Source organism: Natator depressus, chromosome 3 (genome assembly GCF_965152275.1).
Source record: "Natator depressus isolate rNatDep1 chromosome 3, rNatDep2.hap1, whole genome shotgun sequence".
In the NCBI taxonomy this organism is placed as follows: Eukaryota; Metazoa; Chordata; order Testudines; family Cheloniidae; genus Natator; species Natator depressus.
In genome coordinates, this window is record NC_134236.1 from 92,300,122 (window position 1) to 92,306,121 (window position 6,000).

Consider the following 6,000-nt stretch of genomic DNA (forward strand, 5'->3'; position numbering starts at 1 on the left):
GTTATACTGACCTAATTTCCTAGTGTAAACCAGGCCATAGTCAGAGAGAGTTCATGCTCCCAAAAGCTTGCAATCTAATTAGACAAGACAGGCAAATATAGTATTTGCCCTTCATTTCACAGATGGGCAAACAGAGGCTCTGAGAGTCACTTGCCCAGGCTGTCAGTAGCAAAGCAGGGAATAAAACCCTGAGGCAGATCCTCAGCTGATATAAGTCAATGGAATTGTGACAATTTATACCACCTGAGGATCTGCCCCCAGATCTCCTGAGTCCCAGCCTAGTGCCTGAGGCACTTGACTATACAACCTCTCCAGGCACAACCTCCTTTTGAGCTTCAACCCGCCTTGCATTCGTATTCCACAGCAACAATCATCATCTTGTTGTTAAAGGACAGAACTGGAAGTTAGCAGAGCTCAGTGCTCTTCCTAGCTCTGACATCACTTGCTGCATGACCATGGGCAAGTCACTTGATCTCTCTCTGTTTTTCAGTTTCCCTATCTCCGAAGTGGGGATAACAACATTTACCTCTCTTCATATTGAAAGTCTGCTCATATGGATACATTTCTTGGTGTTTGGAGCAGTTCTTTGAGATCCTGCAATGGAAAGTGCTATAGAAGTGCAGCAGTTATTCAAGATACTATAGAAATCCAAACTGTAGTTTCCTCAGCTTTTAGTCACCTCTTTGGTGGTTGAAGTCACAAGTTCCTCCCCTTTCCCCTCCCCCCAATAACACACACGTTATGCAAATAATTGCCAGCAATAAAATACCTGGAGTATTTTGTTTCTTAATTAGTGTGGTTTTGATAATATGAATAAGTAAGGTGACATTCAAACTGAATGGGAGTAAAGGAAAATTTAGGGGATACAATCCAAGGAGGAGCTTCAACTCCCTTCACATCTGTTCTTCTATTCTGTTTAATTTAGAAGTAATTCAATTATTTTTTATGAAACCCCTTCCCTCCACCCCTTTGTCCATTCTAGTCCTTCAGCATCTGTCCTCCCAATGCCTTTGCTGCTCCGTCACACAGGGAAATAAAAGCCACTTCATGGCCCAGCTGGTTGAGTAGGGCTGTACAGTACTTGTCTCATCCCCTGGGGGACCTCTGAGTGATATGCTTTTGAAAAGCATCTGGGCTGCGGCAGGTTCTCTATTAAACCCAGGCTTTCTAGTCAGCAGCTGAAAGGGACAATGTCCTTCATCATTATTTCGGGTCACGGAAGGTTATAAACATGGAAAATCAAAGTCCATTGAGCATTAGTAAATAAATAAATAAAATAAAGCCTGTGATGTTTCTGTTTAGCGCAGGCAAAGTAGTTATTACTGATTCACCTGCTTTATACACTCCTCAAACAGTGCTTGTTGATTTGGGCTATTACAAGATAATATTATTATGAAAACATGGTCATAGTTTCTGAGTGGCCAGGAAAGAGTTGAACTCTGAGAGGGTGCATATGCCAGGGAAACAATCTACTGAACATAAATCAAAGAGTTTTATTTGATTATTTTTAAAATTCCCAGTTTTGTTGTTGTCTTTTTAAACTGTGAGCTCTTCAACGCAGTACCTGTGTCTTCCTTTGTGTCTGGAATGCACTTAGCACATCTTGGGCACTACTGCAATATAAATGCTAATAAGGCTTTGTGGACACAGATTCAAGAGACTCCCTTCAAGTTTACAGTCAGTCACATTATTGCCATAGTTCCAACTTGTCTTTGGTCAGGGATGACCATCAAACAGAGAAAGCATCAGCAGAGTCCACAAGTTACAGATCTCCAGAAAGCAGCTGTGTCCAAACCAACAGATGTTAGTTTCTCTGACAGACACTGTCCAAACTGCTGTGTGATTTGTATGTATGTTCTACAAACATAGTAAAGGATTTAAACAACATATATTTGGGCTATCAACTCAGTTCACCACCTCAATATATCAGTCTGAATCATCCCTTCCCCATCTCCTGGCTGATCCATCTTTACGCACTGGACTAGATTTAAAAAGATTCCATATCTTCCACCGTTTGCAGTGTTTCCGTAGCCATGTGGGTCCCAGGACATGAGAGAGACAAGGTAGGTGAGGTAATATCTTATATTGGCCCAATTTCAGGACCTGAAGAAGAGTTCTGTGTAGCTCAAAAGCTTGTACCTTCCACCAACAGAAATTGGTTCAATAAAATATACAACACTGCAAACAACGACGGAAGATATAGAATTTTGTCATTTAAAATGGAAACTTTACAATCTGAAGAAAGCAGCAAGACTAAATGTGACATCTACTTCCTGAATGTATGCAACAAACAAAACATCCTCAGAAGACTTATCTATAACCCTCTGGCCACTACATACAACTCCAAATATGCTGAACAGCTCTGCAGAAAGACCTCAGAAAAACTGAAGAACCATCCCCTGCACCTTACATCCTCCAGAAGGTACCATCTCAAACGAAAAATCATCACATGCCACCACAAAATGGAAGAAAAAAAAAGTAGGAACCCTACCTAGAGGTCATGCAGGAAACCTAAAACAACTATCAAAAGGACCCTTATGATAACCATCCCAGCACTTACCTGAAGAAGAGCTCTGTGTAGCTCAAAAACCTTGTGAGTTTTGGCAGCTCAGGAGCGTGCTGAGTCTCCTAGCAAGTTGCTGTGCATGTAGGAGAAAGGGAACAGAGAGTAGATAGAGCGTGACTCTTGTCCTGCATGTACTGTGCTGGGGGAAGTACCTGTACCCAGGGCTGCCGCTACACCTGAATTCCCCTGAAAAGCTCCCATACAATTGAAAATATCCCAAATTCTACTAATTTAAGAAATATCAGCCCCAGTCCCTACATTTTCATCATTTGCCCCCATCTTGGTAAATGACAGCGTCATCCTCAACACCACTTCCTGGAACTTGAGAGCTTATGTCACAGCTTCAAGTTTTATGTATTTTCATAGCTGACATGCATAAATACAAAGGAAATTATCACTGGACCCTGATGTAAGCAATATATATTTCTTTACATTATAGATAAAATGTAAGTATGAATATCAAATCCTTACACTAATAACATGTTTAGGAATGGTGAGTCTACTAGTCTCCCACTTAATGTGACAGGAAATCAATAGAAATCACTTAGGCTCATGTCATTTAGGAAAAAACTTTAAAAACGTAGGAGCTTTTACAGTAAGAAAACAACATTGTCTAGTAACTAGAGCACAGGATGGAGTCAAGTGATCCGGGCTCTGTGCCAACAATGCCATGGGCTCGCTCTGTGACCTCGAGCAAATCATTTCCCCTTGCTCCTGTAGTGTCCCTCATCTGTAAAAATGGGACTCATACTTGGCCACCTTTGTAAATTGCTTTGATCTCCAGATGAAAAGCACCATAGACTATAAAGTGTTATTTTAATGGCTGAATCAGAATCTTCTGGTTAGCTCTGCTCCCAGAGCCAACATAATGTTTGTTCCATGGGTACATTTCAGTCTTCAACTCTGCCCAAGTCAGAGAGTTAAAAAAAAGATTAAAATGCCAAATCCCAAACACAGGAAAACATCCCAGGGGTTTAAAAATACAACTGATACACAGATCAAGGTCTACATGGTGGGGCATTACAAGACTAATGTTATTGATGGGATCCTATAATGTAATACTTTGGATGATAAACTGGACTGATGTATTCACAAAGCTACAAAATGAAATATGCCCCAAACGCTCACTGTTTTCCATTCCCTTAACATTCCCAAGTACGTAGGGAGGAGTGTGTGTGTGTTACTGTAAGGCGACAGCTACCCCCCACACTACTCGACCAAGCCGTGCCTCACCAGCTGCACTGCTATTTATACCCATGCTGGGAGAGCTATGCAGGTACATACGCTGCATGCCGCCAAAACACATAGGCCGTGTAGACATACCCCAAAAGGAAATTGAGCCTTTCCCCCATTGTCAGTGGAGCAGTTGAAATGCTCTAGGCCAGTGGGTCTCAAACTTTTTTTTCCGCAGACCACTTAAAAAATTGCTGAGGGTCTCGGTTGACCACTTAATGATCTTTCCAAATGTCGTTTGTACCGTTAGCTAACTATTGTAAAGCGCTTTGGATAAAAGCGCTATATAAAAAAAACCCTTAATAATAATTAACTTTTTTCTGTTCTACAAATAAAAGCACACAACTCATATTTTAATATCCGTAGTCTTACTTTTCTAACGCAATGGATGTGTCCTCTCTCCTCCACCACGGCAGCCCAAGCTGGGGCTGGGAAGGAGGGGAGGTCTCCCTCTGGCTGCTGCAGCCCTGGAGCTGGGGAAAGGCTCCTCTTTCTCTGGCTGCCGCAGCCCTGCACATCCCAAATTCCCCCCACCCCCTCTTCTCATCCCACTGCCCCCTCCCACCTACCTCCTACTCCCCCCTCTGTGGCTCCACTAATTAGGTGGGTGGCTCTTCATTCTCTCGTGTGCGGCTGCCTAGGCATGCACCTTAGAAGGAGCTATCTGGGACCACCTGAATGGCACTCATGGGCCACAGTTTGAGAACCTCTGCTCTAAGCTAATGGCTCTGTCAGGGCTGTTCCATTGTCTCAGTTGAACAAAATCTCAGAATCACAGTCTGAAATGGCCAGGTGCTGCTGTCCAAAAACTCCCTCTCTTCTGCGACAGCGGAGACTGCCTGAGTCACTAGGGCGACTTGCCTGAGGTTTGGAGGTGGGTATGGGAAATGGGAGGATATGTAAGAAGGCAGGTACAAGCTTTTGTGTAAATCTATTCTGCAGGCAGTTTGTTCTCCAGTGTGAAGGAGAGATGCGAAATGAACTCAAAAGTGTGTGTGTGTTTGTTCTTGAGGTGGGGCAGAGGGGGGAGAGAGAAGGGCCGAAGATAAAGTGGATCACATAATCAATGTGCAAGGATTTCTTAGGGTTCCTTGAAAATATGTAAGCAAGTCAACCTCTTTAACCAGAGGCTAAAGGAAAAAGGAGCATACAGCTGGGTTAGCGGGGGGTAAATGGGTAGTCCTCACTTCGGAAGGTTGTGGGTGAAGCAGCATAATAATTCTTTGGGATGATCAGAAAAATCCTGTTTCCATAGTGCAGTAACTATTTTTATTTAATGATGTGAAGGGATTTTATATCAGAAACGTCCGTCTTCTGCCTAACCAGTTAGCTTCCAGCACTTTTATGCTCTTATAAGTAGGACATGAAACAAGACTGATTTATCTTATTGGCGGTTCAGTTAATAAAAAGTCTTTACAATCAGTCATCTTGGCGCTGTCAGGGTGTTATGGTCTAAACTGGTGCTGCTGAAGTCTGTTGCATTCATCAGACCGGCAAAGTTTAATTGTTTTTTATTATTACTAATTAGTATAATGATGATTCTGTTTCACTTTTCACTTTGGTGGGATTGTTGATTCTGTGGGTACTGTTGCTGTGCAGGCTGCCTTTCCTTAATGGGTTACTTACCGATCACTGCTGGAAACTGCGAGCATTAGAATATGCTCATGCCTCTTTAAAATACTCTCTACATTACTCCGAAGAGGTTGATGTGGCATGCTGCTTTTGTATTATTAATCAGTTCATCATGTTACAAACATCATTTAGGGAAGAGCGTGTGTAACGTCTGTAAACACCAGTTTGATATGTTTCTGTAAACATCCATTTGAAAATGGGAGTTACTGAAATGCACATTGATCACGGTAGGCAGAGTACTAAATCTATCAAGCATTTTACATCATGGGCTGTTCTATACCGCCTCGACTTACAAAACATGTTTAGATTTAGGTTATGTCTATGCTGGTCTGCATACTCAAGTACTGGATTGTACATGTGTGATGTTGCACTCTATATGATTTTATGAAAATATGCTAATGAGTGTGAATATAATGTAACTGGAATGCGCTTCATGCAAAAGGTCTCCTGTAAGGTATCATTACAAAGCTTATAATCTACTGAGTGTCTTCATCCTATTTGTATGAATGTATCATTCTTGTATCTAAAACTAGAAATATGAACTATAACTCTGAGGGCCTATTGTAATT

At 42.0% G+C, this 6,000-nt stretch overlaps 1 long non-coding RNA gene across 1 annotated transcript in view; it reads right to left on the reverse strand.

Annotated features, from left to right (window-relative positions):
- Positions 1-2,665, reverse strand: part of LOC141983972 (uncharacterized) — a 50,306-nt gene extending 47,641 nt beyond the window's left edge. The window contains exon 1 of the long non-coding RNA XR_012638592.1: positions 2,561-2,665. This is a non-coding gene — a long non-coding RNA (uncharacterized LOC141983972). The remainder of the gene's footprint in view (positions 1-2,560) is intronic.
- Positions 2,666-6,000: the final 3,335 nt, after the last annotated feature.